Consider the following 18,154-nt stretch of genomic DNA (forward strand, 5'->3'; position numbering starts at 1 on the left):
TTACAAGTTACGGAAATATTTATTCTAATACGTAATGCTAAATAGTATTATTTCATTGTTTTATAATGCGAGTTTGAAATGAAGCAGAAGAAACTAATTGTATTTTAGTCATCAAATTATCGTTTCGAAATGTATTTATTTCCATAGTATAATTAGTTGAGAGTTCAAAACCAAATATTCAATAATCTCTTAAAATTTGTCTTCTCTCAAAGCACGTTGTATCATCCTTTAATAACCTGTTAACACACACACACACACACACACACATTCATTCTTTTAACAATATCTAAAACCACTGTGGTTGTTACCACGGTAAAAACTAAATTATTCTGTACCCATTTATTAGAATGCGGTTCAGTTATATCAGAGATCCTTACATTTGTATTTTTACGTATTTCCTCAACCTATTGAATAAGGAATGTGTTAAGTTCATCAGGGGAAATGGATATACTATCCCTATTACCAACTTTAGCTACCACGTTAATTAATTTCCAAGCTTCTTTACATTTATTGGATGCTGCCTCAATTTTTGCTTCATTATGTAATTTTTTGTTTGATTTAACGCTAATTTATAATCCTCTTTTGCTTTCAAATACTTTTCTTTGATGTTTTCACTTTTATCCCATCTGTATAATGGCAATAATGACATAACTGTACATTTCATAGTTGCAAGTTGGGTAGTATACCAATTTGCATTATTATTTATTTTTTTTTAGATTCTTTTTCTTAGTATTAACTTTAACTTTCCTTTGAGAAATAGATGTATTAAACACATTCAAAAATAACTTGCACGAAACGCTCGAACGTATTATTAGTTGATTTCATAGATGTAGGTCTAGTTAACCCATTAACGCCGGAATTATTTTTTGTTATCAATTTTGATTAAATTTGTAATTTTGGTTTATTTAAGTGTAAAGATCACCCATGAAAAATTTTTAGTTCGTGACGTAAACGGTTTCGTTGGGGTACCCCGTGATCACATGAACACGCTAGGCGTTTAAGTACATACTTTCAAATATTATGATTAGATGGATGCCCTGTTAAATTATTAACACATATGCAAGAAAGAAAAACATTTATTGTGTTACAAGCTGTTACACACTAGAAGACAAAAAGAAACACAGTATTGGGACTATGGAATTGTCAGTTTATGGAGCCCCTTATCTATGGGACTTTACGGAAATTGAAAAAACAGTCAGTGCTCAATTCCACATTACATTTGAAACATTTCGTACAAACTGTGCAGGAATACAATATACCTGCACAACGTCTACGCTCAGAGCGAATCACTAAATGGTCTCTTCCATCAAGACGAACATCATCGCTTACACGATATTGTTGACTGCTGAACTTAGAAATAGCTGGACACCCTGTACCTAATGGTACGGTCTTATATTTTTGGAAATAAGTTTGGACAATGTGCCTTCGAAATTTTAAGTGTGAGATGTCTATTCTGTGTTTTTCTGAACAAAAGCCATGTATTTTGTACCGATACGTCAATCATCCAATAGAAGAGAGCCCACCACCACTTTTTGGATCTGATCCCAATACGATAATATGAGATATTCTGGTCCATTTGATCAGTACCTCCCATGTACTTGTTGTATTCTCCGAATACATATGGACGAGTAACACGCACTTTCTTCTTTTCACTCTGGGAATATCACTCGACACTAGAAAGAGGCTGCATCCCATGACATGTAGACACATTTGTGACGACAGAGTTGTCTACCCAACGTACAACGCAAATTTCATTAACATTTTTGGCTACCTCAAACGTGCCACGTGTTCTTTTTTTCATCTTCTTGGAATTTGTAATAGGACAGACTTTGGGCACTCTATTTTCTCGAATCGTACCAGTAGCATTCTATCCCCTACTCTTGAGGTGCACTAGAAGACGAATTCCTGTGAACAGGTTGTCGAAGTAAATGTGGAATGGTAGGTATATCATACTGGATAATAACTCGTTTATCATGGTAAGCATAGGAGCTGCGCACTTACCAAACTGTTCTTCATACTCACTCCGTCCTCTCAGATTTTCCCCCTGATATACATCAAAATTAATCAAATATCCAGATGAAGTGTTTAGACACCAAACTTTATACCCAAAACGGATAGGTTTCCCACGGATAAACTGTTTACAACCATGCTTACTAAAATATTGCAACACACATTCATCAAAGTCAATACTCTGTTTTAGCTGAAATAAGGAAATGAAAAGGTTTTGAAGTAACATCATGAGTGGACGCAGCTTCCACATTTTATCATCTTCAGTTGGTCGAGTATTATAAGCACAGTGAACAAAACGATATATGTTTAAAAATCGATCTCTTCGCATAGCACTCACCACCAGTTCATTTCTTACATCACCTGCTCCCTCTCAATACGACCTTTTCGAAGGAACTGTATTGTACCCAGAAAGCAAAACAATTGCAATAAAAACTCTCATTTCGTCTTTAGTAATTCTAGGCGAATTACAGTTTTTGAAAACAGCATATTTGTTAGATTCCGAAACAAGCAAATCTAAAACTTCATCATCGAAAATCATTTTAAAACATTCTGTAGAATTTCCACGAAATGTCGAGAAATCTGCCTCAGGAAACACAGTTGCGAACGCTTTTATGCCATCATGTGTCCAAAAGTTGGCCACTGTCTTCTTTTTCTTAAAATGCTTATCTTTCGTCTGCTGGGGAGACATTGTTGGTGACTCATCTTGCGTATCATCCTCACTAAGTCGGATGTTATCCATAAAAACTACTTCAGCGTGACTGGTAAGTTGGCGCCCTGCAAGGTTGTCAATGAGTCCACTGCTATCCTCTTCTCCTGAATCTTCATCCGAAAAGATGTTTGGTTCCGGGGGTTCAAGATATATGTCTTGTACGTCTTGCACGTCATCGGATTCCAAAATATCAAGGATTTGTTGCAGTGAAAGACCTCTGTAACAAAAAAATATATAATTACCAGAAACAGTACTAGCAAAAGTCATTTATTATAATAATAATAATAATAATAATAATAATAATAATAATAATAATAATAATAATAATAATAATAATAATAAAGAAGTGGAACGAATAAAGCAAGTCAAATGAAATCACTTATAAACTGTTCTAAATTGACAAATCTGCAAAATTTTACTGTACTATTTATATTTTTACATACGCACGTAAGAAACAAAAATCTGCCTAAACGCCGTGCGTGTTCACACGATCACACTGATGAAAAACTTGAATAAGCGGGCCCCAGATATTTTCAGGTGAGTCAAATCTAATTAGTTACAAACTTTGACATCTCTAAAATAAAACCCAGTACAAAATCACTTGAAAGGATAAGATATAAGAATATTTGTTAATACTTACTTTGAGGACGATTTCATTTTTCTTCTATTTCTTGCGCACTGCTGATAACTGAGTCTCTAGGTTGCATTCACGCCGCAATGTGGAAGTTGTTTTGTTTGAACAGCGTAGCCAGAACCTCCTCCTAGTAGACCACACCAACAATGTGACGAAACCACTAAAAGTTGTTACACAAGACTTATTTTCATAAATACTAACCGCTGTGACCATCACGCACGGCGCTAATGGGTTAATGCATTCAACAAATTTACACCATTCAATGAATTTCTAAAATGTAAAATTCTTTCATTGGATATTGGTATTGTAATTATTATTTTACTCTCCTCAATTATACATTTCCTAGCAATAACGGAACCTACTTTAATCCAGACAGAATCATAATCTGCTAATGGAAAGACTGTTACATCACTAGATATACGATCTTTTGTTATATTTGTAAATATGTTGTCAAGGCAGGCTAATCCTCTAGTTGGTTTGTCATTCGTATAGTAGAAGTTGTACTCTCTAAGTACGTTACATAATTCGGATACACTGCGTTTGATCTGCCTTACATCAAAGTGGGAGTTTACATCACCCCCAACAACAACACTAAAATACTTCCACCTAGTTCTACTTAAAAAATTAAATATTTTCCAAGATTTTCTAGGAAAATAACGGAGTTTCCGTCAGGTGACCTATAAACAGATACTAAGTAACTTAAGCTCTTCAGTACAGATACCTGTAACCTCAAAGTGTAGATCATTACATAAATTGTTTAAGTATAATATACTACATTTCATCATATAGGACTTTTTTTTACATAAATTGCTACACCTCCGCGTTTATGTTTTCCTCTGCTATAACTATTGGCTACATAATAATCATCCATCACAATATATGGTATTTTATTTTAATGACACCAATGTTCACTTACACCAAGAACGTCAAACATATTATCTTTAGCATAAACGTTTACAGCTAGCTGTTTGTTATTTAAACCTTGCAGAATAAGAAAACCTATTTTTAGGTCAAAATTCTTATCATCTTTACTCAAGTCAGTCATAGACGTAGTATTATTATTGTTAATAGACTCCCTTTCTGAATTAGTATATTGTTCCATGGTATGATTCCTAATATTAGTGTTATTTATCTTGTACGAAACCGGCCAAACTTTATCTTGAATCAGCTTGGCCTTTAATTCACGTTTCCCTGTTCATTACGCAGCGTGATACATTTATGATTCATATTCCAGTACCTGTTTTCAATAACTCACGCAACTATAGACTCACACAACTTCCTTTTACCATAAACATTAAAATACTGACCGTATCTAGTGTAAAGCATTCTGTCACCCTTATTGATATTTACCACACCAAAGAATCGGCATACAGCCTTTTGTCTCCTTACTAGAAAGATAGGCAAATTACATTTTAAGCTAACTACAAAACAACAAAAACTAAAACATCAAACGTAGTTATGAGTAGAGGAATAATACACAACAATAAGAGTAAATATTTATTGAAAACGAATAATAATAATAATTTAAAATAATAAATCGAACAAATTCTATAATACGTATATTGTTTTTTCTTTCTCTAACCATTTATTAGTTCACAATTAGCATCTAGTATTAATCACACACTAATACAGAAAATCTGAATTGCACAACCGGAAGATTAAATTGTCAAAACAGAAGTGATTCTGTGCCTCCCTGTCTCTTTTATCTTACAGTAAGTAATACATCCCTGTAATAGTCACGAGGGAAAACAAATAAACTAATTTGTCACTTCTATCCACCTGTATCATATTTATAGAAATAGATGTAAAATGATAATCTTATGTTCTCTTTTAATTAGATCAAAATCATTGGAAATGACTGCAGTGAATTCTACGAGATGGTTCCAAAATATATGCTGCCGTCTGACTTAGGAGGAAAACAAGCAAAATGGAAAGATATAAATGGTACTTACTTTCTAACTTCAAAATATAGATGTATACCCATATTAATCACGTATTATTCTCTTAGTGCAACATTTATTATAGCTGGAAACGATTCTGACTACTGACTAAATAAACTCTGAGAAGTCTCCGTTTTAGATAATGATCATGCTATCAACTCCCAAATTTAATATGTTGCAGTTCCTTTATGAGATTCTATAACTGCCTATTTTAATTGCAATAAAATTGTGGAATTATACGAATATTAGATTAGGAAATATTAAAATCCATCACACAACCGAGGGCATTTTGCTCTTCGCTCCCAAGATGATCAACGGCTTCTTCCTTGTAAAACTAACATAAATTGAATTGATAATATGTGTCACTGTTGTCCAGGGAAAGTCGTTTATCAAGTATTATCTAGGTACAGAACCCTCAAATTTTGATTGACCATCCTCAAATTCATAAAACATTTACTGGAAGAAAGTGTCCAGAACGTTTTTTACGGTACAGGCATATTATTTATATCTAAAGAGGGTAATGATATCTAATATTAAACATGATAATATTCTGTATACTACACGAAGATGCTTTCTTAGTACTATGATATCAAAACTGTGTGTATCGAACAGTATACATATTTATTTACCTTTCATAGCATTCAAATCATAAATTCAATTTAGGTTTTGATATTCATTTTTAATTTCTTAAAATAAAGCAAACAAATATGGAAATGAATATTCATCACGCAAACGTTACCGTAAAAAAAAATATTCCTAATTATCCCCACTCCACTAACTTCGTTAGTCAAAAACAAATTTAAATTATAAATAAACGTAGAAAAAATAATATGAAGTATTAAATATTTAATCTGATATCAGTTGTACAAATATACAGTATACGACAAAGTTGCTTCTTGTTTATATGTTTCAAGTATTTAGCATTCAAGTTTTATCTACTTAGGTCTCATAAGAAAAGGGATAAGGCAATGTTTCTAACTTTCCAAAAGTTATATGATAAATATTACTGGAATTAATATTAGTAAAGCAAAAGTTAGATCGCATGTTACAATCTTCAACTCATACACTCAGAATCAGTTTTAAAGGGGATAAATTAATAATAACTGTAATTTATTTTTCAGATAAATGGTTTCAAACAGTAGTTGCAAACAGCAAGTTGTTAATGGAATTAGGAAATATGAAATCAAATGAGAGGAAGAGGCCGGGAAAATCAGTGACTCACAGTGACATATTTGGAATGGAAGGTAGTTTCAGACAATTAACTTTGGATTAATTCTACATATTTTAACCTACATGTAAACGTAAGGACATGTGTTTCTGAACACAGTATGGCCTATGCGTTATCTCAAACGGAACAGTGATCAGAAATGATTTAAATGAAACATAGTCATAGTTATACTAAAGGAATTATGTATGACTTTGAAATATGCAAATACAGTATTTGCTCATAATTTGACTAAAGTTTTATTTTTTTTAATTCCATTAAACCTTAAGACATGATTACTGTAATTTTGACTCTCACAAGCACCACAAATGTTCCATATCCGTTCGCCAGGACCATGGAACAAGGACTTCAAAACTTAAATTTTTTTATGTTTATTTTTGGAGTCCAGATATACATAAAAAACTTAGGTATATTACACCTCGAAAACAACTTGAGTTCACAGTTACCTGCTAGTTTTGTTGGCATCAAACATCACTACAGTAAATCAATAAATGTTAGCCAAGACATTTCATCTATTTGCTGTTAAATGAATATTGAAAGAAATTAATGACTTGTAAAGTTGTGGTAATAAAACTTGACGAGTAACTCTCCTCACCTTCACCTTTGCTTTACTTAATTGCATCCTTCATTTATTTAATTATTCAGTTCCGCGCAATTCAGCTTGATTGCTTTTACTTTGGTTTACGTTATATTTCTATTGGCCAATGAATTGTTCTTTGCTCGTGTGTCTCGCAAAGTCATGTTTGGTAATGCTTTTTGGTAAGCTAACTCTAAAATTTTCTACAGGATGTTCTTAGACTACGCTTAGGGAAACTGTTGAGCTTGGAATTCCTTTCAAGCTTGTGCTTTTGGTAAATTTCCTGTTTCGGGCAGGATAATGCTTGATCATGTCCTCCTCGACTTGAATATACATGTACTGGAGATCTTGAGGACAAACTGATATGGTGATTTGTAACATCCCATAGTGACTTTTGGCCACACGTGGAAATAACGTTCTACTCCTCTATCTGACTTCACATACGAGTCAAGAAAAAATGAACACAGAATAGCCTAAGAACTTCGTTCTAATAGTGATTTGGAGCACATGGTGTGTTGTGTTTCTCGACCGTCACCAAGACTTAGTAATATTTGGGAGAGATAAACTCATTTAGTTGCATCTTCCTTTCTTTACCTTTAAAAGTTGCTACCAAATTTTCTATCAAGATGTGTTAGATTTCACTCATTTAAATTTTATTTAAAAATTCGTTTCTTTTCATTTAATGTTATTATGTCTCTGTATTCTAGCTATCAGAGCCAGTGATGGAGTCGCCCCATATCTTGCTGTTACTTTGTTCTAATAATTCTTCAAGTAAAGCTGAAGCGGAACATAAAAATGTACTCTCTGTGATTATAGATGCCCAAAAATTACTTTCAGGTGAAATCTACACATTTGCAGGTCTGGGCAGAAGTTCGCTAGGTTTAACATTACACAATTACTCTCTTCAGATGATGTTACTGGAAGATGATAAGATATAATGACACAAATTGTGGAAAAATAATTTAAGTGATAACAATCAATTATACCAAGATAATTGTATTTGGTCATCCTTTTCAAAAATATTAAGAATAGCACAACATAGTGTCAAATGATAATATCGTGTACCATGGATGGCACTATAGCACTTTTGGATATTTGTTACCCCAGTCTCATTTTGATGTTCATAACATTTTTTCCAGCTCTTGTTTATAAGCTTTCACAATAAAATTCTTGAATTAAATCTTACTTTCTCGACTAAGAGAACTAAAGATGTTCTTTAGTATGAATCTTTGCAATCAAATACAAATTAGCTAAAATTCTCTGACTTATTCTTAGTGACCTGCAACGATAATTGCTCATTAAAACCATAGATCTCTTTTACAATGCTACATTTGTACCAAAAGTAATGAAACAGCACTCTTGTTTTCTTACTACATAAATAATTTCAAACATGATAGAATGAGACTTTCTAAAAATATTACGTGACTCAACATAGTCCAAATTCATAGCCGTGCATTTGCACTACACTTTAACCATACTCTGAAACCATCTTTGACAAAGCTGCTATGTATATGTATGAATTTTTTCAGCCACTATTTGTCAGCTAATTTTACTTCATGCACGGCACCATGTAGCTATTCTCAAAGACTATATTTCAAAGTGCTGAAAGAATGAAAAACAAGGAACCTCATCGGTGTTGTATGCTGTACGACAATCCAATAAGCAGCCTAATTTGCTGATCACAAACTCCATTGTCGTAAAGTTTGCCTTGATTCTTCCTTTCAATGGTCTCATTAACTTTTCCATTTATCACAATATACCAGTCAATCTTCAAATGACCCTACCTCTAAAATATTAATAAATATCACATAATATACTCAGAGGTAGTCTCCATGTTTTCTTTTACTTATCTTAACGTTTGATATTTTTAGGCCTTGAAGTTGAATTACAATGTCTGGTTAATACACTTAATCCTACGTTTCGTCTAATAGTCAACATATTCGCTAAATATAATATTTATATTGGTTTTAAATGCATGGAGATATTTAAAGCAGTATTCTGCTCATCACAGCTCCAAATCAGGTTCTAACTGTCTAAAGACTCACATTATCGATCTTTATGATATCATAAATCAACAATTATCATTTATATAACATTATGGCAGTAGTTTTGTCATAAACGATCTCACGCATCTTTACTCCTCTGTCTACAAAAATCAGTCTATCAAATCTCACAAAACTTGTTTCACTGTTTAAGGTTAATGGTCTTCCAATAAGTAGTTACTCTCTGGTACTAATTAATTTTGCTTCAAGCTTCTTCATCCAATTCTAATCATTCACTTCTCGATTGTTTCTTCTGCATATACCTTTTTTTAGCTCCTGTGGATCTTAGCCTAGGACAACCTCTGCTTAATCAGAAACTATGGACATGATTTTTTTACGCTTCATATTCATTATTTACCTGCAATGGAAGAAGAAATTATGTAATTCCTGTACACCGAGAACCTTACCCTATTATTACAAAGTTTATTTATGTTGAATTATATATACAAAAATCTGCAGCGATGACCGTTGCATAGTTGTCAGTACAATCTAGTATTTGAAACAACATTTGTTATTGCTTATTCTTAGCTTCAGTATTTATTTGTATAATATGTTTGGGACACTACCGGGTACCTCCGCTACTACTCGTATTTAAGGCAAACCTATCAGTGACTGTTCAATACAGAAGCAGGAGAGGCATATAAAATATAGTTCCTTCGGACAACTGTGCATTTTCTAGAAAGTCCTAATAATTGCAGAATGCCTAAAAATTTAGTATTTACTTTTTTTCTAACAATTATGTTCTTTATATCTAAATCTTTGGCTGTGAGTTCAATTAAACGTTTTTTCACCATGGAAATCCTTGTTATAATTTTACCCATGAGCATGTACAAAGCTTTTAATATGTAAGATGGATAACGCTAGGTACATTTTCTAAAAATATGACTGGACGAATGAGAAGAAATAATGAAAACCTGAGTTTTAATAAAACTCAAGACTCTTAACAATGTAAATGCATACGTATCTAAGACAATGATAATGTTCCAAGGGCGCCCATCAGGGGAGGGCAAGGTGGGGCGTGGCCCCCCTTTAGAGGAAATTGTACTTAGGAAGATCGAAAACCCAATAGATATTTTAGAATAGTTACCGCAAAATTTAAGACTACATTTGCAATGTTGCTTATACTTGCCCCCCCCCTGGAAACCACAACATGGGTACCGTTGTAATGTTCGTCTCTAATGGCGACGAAAAGGGGGGAGGAAAGAGACAGTGCACCCAGTTGCCTCGTCCACCCACCGACTACTCCCCAGATATGTTGCAATATAAGTCAAATAATAATTTAAAACTCTTATTTTCGAGATATTGAATGATATAGAGAGACATCCAGGAAGTAATCACATACAAAACAAGTAGGTGGGTGAAGGATATTGATTTCAAGTATCAAGTGGTGTTTTAGATAGTCAGGTAAATCGAGAATGTAATTCTGAGTCTAAAGCTATATAGCCGATAGCTATTAGATGTTATTAATATACACGCCATTATATCTATGGAGATAGACAAGAAATAGGTCATACTATTAGATATTCAGAAGAATAGAGGGAGCTTATTCTGAACATTAATCCAATTTATCTATATATATGGCATTTCATTCTGAGATGCACAGAAGTTAAATACAAAGCAAACAGATAGGTCATGAAGATAAAAATTCAGAACCTGAAATTTGTTTATCAATACTTATATTTCTACTCGAAATATACTGCGTGATTGTCAGACCAAGAACCAGCCTTTCACTTTCACAAGGTTAAAGTAACTGCTAAAAGAAAAACGCGTTAACTATTATTTGAAAGGTCAACCTTCACGTCGATTTAATTGCCATTTTATTACCATGAACTATTTGATGTGTAGTATTTCTAAACGAGGAACTAGGAACTTAGCAAAATATTTCTTTCTTTTTCCTTCTCTCATGAATTGATCTTGAATTATGGACTCAACTATCAGATATTCAGCGTATAACAAATAATAAAGATAGTAATAGACAAGAATTGATGGTATTCTTATGGGTAGAGGTCTCAGCGAATTGTGAGTATACACCGATTTCAGCGCCAATCAAATTTTGGAGCAAGTATTGTTAATTTCTGTGATGATGACGGATAAAATTGCGAATACTCGTAAAAAGACGAGATTATCATTATTCAAAACACTGTTAATTATTGATGATTTATATTAAAGTGTGGTGTCGTTTTGGAGGAAGTAACCAGCAGAACAAAAGTATAGTTTTCTAAATTATTCTTTGCTCATAAAGATAATAAATATAGAAATGTATTATTTTCTTAAAATAAATACGAAATTAAAATACAATTATGTTAGCAACTAGATGGGAAATCTGTAGAAAAATTAAGATCTATCTACTTGTTATCTCATTATGTATGGATGCGGATACACATGTTGTAAATGTTGATATACATAGAGATAATGTGTATGCTAATACGAAATCATTACTACACCTATTTTATGGTACGGACGTCGAGATTACGTTGGAAATGACAACACTGTCTCAGCCACTTTAATAACTTATTGAAGTTCTCCCATCTTTGTTGTCGGAGACCAGTGGCGCAACCAGTTAGGAGCTCGGGGGCCTTAGAGCCTCGCGAAAGTAACCTGGCCTATCTTATGCATCTGAGTTCCAGAGAAGGTTTGATTAAATTTCTTAAAAAAAATATTCTTTGCCTGTCATTTGTCTGGTATGTTTAAAAATAGCAAACTCTCACACACACGCACCGTGCCTGACGAGTGTCCTTAATCTGCATTGAGATATTAGACATCACGTGTGAAATATGACCTTAATAATTGTGAATTTGAATTTTTATTTTAAGGCCTTAGCATGGTAATAATATGTATAACTAAATTTCCTGTGATGGGCATAATTCAAACTTTCAATTTTTTTGCATAGCAAATGATGCAACATGTCATTTGCAGGCTACTGTACAGCCACGAACATTAGAAAGTGGAGGTTGGATATATAAAAAATGATAAGTTTTTCCAGTAGCCGCATAGTTTCACTGTATGACTGATAGTTGGACAACCAACGTGACAACAAATACATGCCCGAAAACATAACATACCAGGATATTTCTCCACTTGGAGGAAAAGTATTACTATTTGAGAGCAGTACTTAGAGAAACAACCACGAGATAAATCTGCAGAAATTCCATTGATGTTAAGTTCAAAGAGACAGGAATTAATAAAAAGGAAACGAAAAGAATAATATGCATCATGCAGAGACCGAAAAAGTATGGAAAGCTAAACAAAATGAGAAAAGAAGGAAAGAGGGAAAGGGAAGAGCAAACGACATGCGAATTAATTAAATTTTAACACTTAAGAGTAAACAGTCTCCGTCTTTCCCCTGTCCCCTGTATCGTCATGGTTTTTCCCCCTTCATAGGATAAATCTTTTTTAGTATCAAACGCGAACATCATTTATAGTGTTTAATTCCTTGAAAAAAATATAAATCATTCTAGGCTGAGACTCGAACACAGAATTCTTAGAACGACAGTTACACACGGTACCCACTTATCTACACAGGCTCTATCAACTACGTTCAAAAATAAGCCATTACACGCGCTGTTATCAAACGTGTTAAATCAGCCATTGTCGGTGAGTTACCCCAGTTACACTTGAAGTTTGAATTTTATTTACGGCCTTTCGCCATCTACGGCAACAGGCCCCATGTTTTCATTAAAAGCATTTGTTCTGTAGATTAAATTCAAGAATAAATTAAGGTATTATTAACTAATCTCATGGGTGCACCAAAAAACACACAGACAAACACATACATACATTATATATATATATATATATATATATATATATATATATATATTATCGTATTGATTAAGGAGTAAATGAGTTATTTCGTAAATTTACGAAACGGGTCTTGAAAGAGGTCATCGCAACAGTAATGACATCTCCTATCGTTGTTACTTAACACACGCAATATAAATAAAGCTTCAAAACCAGAAGCTACATGATGTGGATAAGTCGGTAAGGTGTCTGCCTCTTGAGTGAGCAGCGTGCGTTCGAATCTCGAGTACGTCGATTGATTTTTCTTTAAAATACATTTCTATATTTTTATATATGTTATTAATAATTGGTTTCTTGTATTTTTTGTTGATTATATTAAATTAGTGGAGGTTAAGTAAAGTCAGGAAGGTTAAAACACTCATATACAGTAGCGTAGCCAGGATGTGTGTTTGGGGCGGGGGAGGGGGCAAATGCTGTTATAGGTACATATAAAACATTAGAAACAAAGAAATATTAAAAAATTACGAAAGTCAAAGTACCGAAGTACATTTTCGGACCTCTTTGAGGGGGGCCCGGCCCCTCTGGGACCCCTTCCCATCGCCAGTGCATATATATGATTGCTTTATCCGTATGTGCAGTCCATAAATGGAGCGGGTCAGTGGGTCACGGGTCAACATAACGTGACCCACTGCGACCCACCACCCACCGGGACTCACTCTGACCTCCGATCCACTCTCAATTAACAACACATTACGATCCACCGACTCATTCTGCTCAGTGCATTATAGACAGCTTTTGAACACTGGTGAATTTGTCTACGTTTTACTTTCAAGGCATCCCTTTTCTTCTTTTTTCAGTTGTTCCTATTGAAAAAAGAACTTCAGGCAATTTTAGATATTGATATTTGCTATTGTGTTAATAGCAATAGCACTTATTTAGTTAGCTTTTAGACGCATCTTGTGACTTTTTAGAGGAGCTAACTACTGGGAAAAAATGTTTGAGTCATGTGTAGTATATGAATTATTATATAAAAAACTGAATGTAACTATGTGTGCTTGATCATCACATCCAAATTGCAAAGTCAAATGAAATTATTTTTGGTATATATTTAGGCCCCAATCCCAACTGGGAAGTTATCATACGCGTATGGGTTTCATTATATTACATATTCTAAGGGGTCCGAATTTTTGCGAAAGTTTGGTGTCTCACAAGCCGTTCAACTTGGAGAGCTAAAATTCAGTATATTAATTCTTTATTATAAATAAACAGAACATGAACTAGCAAAAAAATCTATTTTATTGAGTGGGCAATAGTGCCGGACAGAAGTCTTTGATCAGGTAATAGCGACAGCTTTGAAACAAATGCAGAGTATGAGCATTAAGTCTGTAGTTTGGTGTGGAGAAGAAACAAACTTGGGAATCAAAGGTTTAAGAACAACTCATGTTATTCGATCAGAGAGACAATCACGATATCACTTTGACATATTCACCACGTATTTGGAACTTGCCTCCTCTCTCCTTCAAAGCTGATATTTGAAGACGATGGGAGATAAGCTCACATTTTAAACCAATATATTTATATATCTAGTTTCACCTTCGTCTTACACATGTTAATGAAAGTGTGAATAAATCCGACTGGAACCAAATGTTACATACAGTATAGTAAAAAAACAAATCATTTCACTCAGATCATCCGTTTTAATGTGAACACAAGGAAGGCATACAAGCTCGTTGTCATCATTCTTACATGAATAAAAGTTATAGAAATTGACCCTCTTCCTCACTATACCGAAATTTATCAAAATGCTTGAATACGTGCTTACTCGTTTTTAATAAGGATTTTATATACCGTAAGATGGGTTTACTTTGCACAAGAAATGAAAATAATTTCACAGTCCTTTGTCGACAAAACCATGAACAGAAAAGAGGAAGTTTTAACTGGCACCGTAACATCTAACTGTATTTTGGCTACAATGTTGGAGGTTAACATCAGTTCTAATTACCGAGAGGATTCATTTTTGTAGAGGAATGGAAAGCAGTCACTGAAAAGGCTGCCAAAATTTGAAAGATATCACGTAGGAGATTTTCCGTCAAAGTTAAGTCATTTTCGTAGAATACTAGTGTGTATAATGAAACTTCGATGCAATAGTTAAAATTGAAACGTGAAACGTTCTAAAGTCATAACAAAGTAAAACTGGGAGAAGGCAGTTTCAGTCTCTACTCGGGGTTACTTTCACCGGTGCAAACTACCGCTTAGATAGGAAATAATTACTACTGGAATTTCCTGAATTCTAAATGTAGGTAAATTTCCAATTAAGGAAGATGCTGGAGTGAATTTCTTGTTGAAAAATAAATTATGAACAGTGATAGATCCAGAAAAGTAGTTTGAGAGAGGCTTCAATCACAAATACTTCGTTCTTTTTTTGTTTTATTTTTAGAAATGACTATTTTTGGAGGGCAGCTTCAGCTTATACGTATAGGAATGACTAACATTAGTTTTTTTAAAAAAGGAAAGAAACATGCAATTTGGTTGGGTTTCAGCCTGAAAGTCCCAAATTCCGTAAATCTCCCACTAATTACGGTTGGGATGATATTCTTGGACATAAGGAACAACCAAGGCAAATCAGTTCACGGGGAATTTTTTCTGTCCCTGAGTTGACATTTTTGTGGGACATATGCTAAACTATTAGAATGCAGTCCCTGTACCGCTAGCAGAAAATACATAATTTTCTTTACAAATATTGATAATTCAAACTAAGTACTAATACCAGTAGCATCATTCTACTATCAATATTTGTAGACTACATGCAGTTTTGTGTAGAAAGTAAAATGAGTAAATACTGAACGGAAAACATTGCTCAGAAACGTTATGTTCGTATGTCGAATATACTTTTCTGTATGTTGTGCAAAGTAACCCCATCTATGTTGTTCCTTTGCACCAAAGTTTATATTTCAATAACTATAGTTATACTAAATGTTCACTAATGAACTTGCACTAATGTTTTCCTTATATATCTAGGTATTATATGTTTAAAACACAGTGTTTTAAATCATTACGTTTGTAAATTACATGCGATTTTCATTAAAATGGCTTAAATCTTGTGCAAAGTAACCACGTCTTACGGTACTAACTTGCATCTCACTAACGCGAAGTATTCTATTTGTTATGTATTTTTAACTCTCTCTCCTCTATTAGGATACGCACTTTAATAAATATGACATGAACAACCCAGTTTGTGGTAGGTGTTAACTATGTTAAAATCTTCACACTGAACGTTTCAACCATTTCCTTTACGTTAAACAATGTGTTTTTGATTTGTATAATACAAAACTGAAAATGAAATCTGTGAGTTTTACGTCCCACGATTATGCCGGTTAGGCTAAAGGAGACGGTGATGATGAGAGATGAGTAAAATGGTGGAATGAAGAAAGTAGGAGGAAACGGAAGAACCCCGAGAAAACCCACGAGCACGGTGTTTGTCCACCACAAATTTCACTTGGCGAGGGCTGGGATCGAACCCGGGACCCCAAGCACCAGAGGTGAACGCTCTACCACTGAGCCACCGCTCTATATATTTCGACAACTAAAAGTAAGGGCAATTTACTGAAGGATGAAAATTTAAAATACTTCAATTTTCTCAAAAAAAAAAAGCTGTGACGATTTTATTTATTTTTTATAAATATATAGTTTATTAACAACTCTCCATCGTAGTATCAATCATTTTTCTGAAACAATACATATGATGTAATTTGCTGTGTGGTATGCGTTCTTTTTGCACAATATTCTCAACCACACTTCATAAATAAACGTATCATTAATAACCTAACAATATGACAACTCGTTCGTCATGTAAACATTCAGAAGGAATAGCTTTCCCCCGATGATTTTACCATTAACGCCTCAGGCAATTTTGTTCATGTTTCGTAAAGAAATGTTCCATTAATAAACTAACATACAGCATAAATCGTTTATCCCGATAACGTACAGAAGGAGACGTTTTCTCAATGGTTGAATTTCTTTTAGGATTTTCTCAGTAATAACTGAGACAAATTTCTTGTAATTTCAGTAAAAGTATTTTCTGTAGTAATCTTACAATATGGTATAACTCGTTTATTCCGAAAAGAAAAATCCAAAGATATAGTTTACTTTGACAGTGAAATTTTCCTAACGATTTGCAAAAAATTACTCGATATACTTGGTCCAGATTATAACTAATTTATAATATGGCATAAATCGTTTATCCTCAAATTTGTAGGTAGAATAGTTTACCTCTGGGGGTAAGTTTTTCCCGATGACCTTCCCAAAAACAACTCAGAAGATGTTTGTTGTTCATATTTCATAAATAAATGTTACATAAGTAACCTAGCTATATGGTATAATTCCCTCATCCTGAAAACCTAGAAGTGGTATATTAATTTTGACAGTAAGTTTTACCCTGTGATTTTTTCAAGAACGACTCAGGCGATTGTGTTGTTATTTCATGAATAAATGTTTTATGAAAACACTAAATATATATCTTAGCTCGTTTGTCCTTAAAAGATACACAAGGGATAATTTATTCTTGGGGCGACCTTTTTCATGATTTTCTCAGAAATTACAGACGCTTTTGCTTATAGTCCACATACAATTATATCCTTAATAATTCTAATATATGGCTGAAGTTATTTCTAACGGAAATATGACCAACGGGTACTTCAATTTTGGGCCTAAAGTTTCTTCTAACAAAGTCTTCCAAAACACATTATTTTATTCGCAATTTCCCAAATATGTGTTTCAATAATAGCTGCAGCCTAACATGAGTCAGTGTAAGAAATTCGAGCGAGAACGTACAGTGCGTTTTCTCCGTACCCTTTCTTAAATATATTTTTTAATGTTTCCTAATCACAGTTTTCCGAACAAAATCGAAACTTCATTTTAAATGCACCTTGTTGTGGCCAAATGGTTCAAGTGCATGGGTTCTGGATTTGATTTCCAGTAAGAGCTAATGTTTTTTTGTCCAAGAGATGTGACACGTCGGTGCAAACAAAAAGTGTTTAAATAAGCCTGACCAAGCTAATTAATAACACAAAGAAATAATACAATATTACGAAATTATCGAAGAAACGTTGTTAATATTAGGTAGGTGCAACTGAAATGTTCAAACGATTATTGTCAATTCCAAAGGTAAAAACGTGAAAAATACAATGCCAGGTTAATCAGTGGCCTCTAGATAAAGCTATTTTACGAAGAAGTGATTCAGATATAAAAAATGTTGCAATCGCTGGGAGACATGTTAA

General features: G+C 33.6%; 1 long non-coding RNA gene across 1 annotated transcript; it reads left to right on the forward strand.

Moving 5' to 3' along the window:
- Positions 1 to 5,171: 5,171 nt before the first annotated feature.
- LOC145693307 (uncharacterized) lies at positions 5,172 to 6,744 on the forward strand. Its single transcript, XR_014132742.1, has 2 exons — positions 5,172 to 5,297; positions 6,415 to 6,744. It is a non-coding gene; the product is annotated as an uncharacterized LOC145693307 (long non-coding RNA).
- The last annotated feature ends 11,410 nt before the right edge of the window (positions 6,745 to 18,154 follow it).

This window comes from Thermobia domestica, chromosome 8 (genome assembly GCF_964235325.1).
Source record: "Thermobia domestica chromosome 8, izTheDome1.hap1.1, whole genome shotgun sequence".
NCBI lineage: Eukaryota > Metazoa > Arthropoda > Insecta > Zygentoma > Lepismatidae > Thermobia > Thermobia domestica.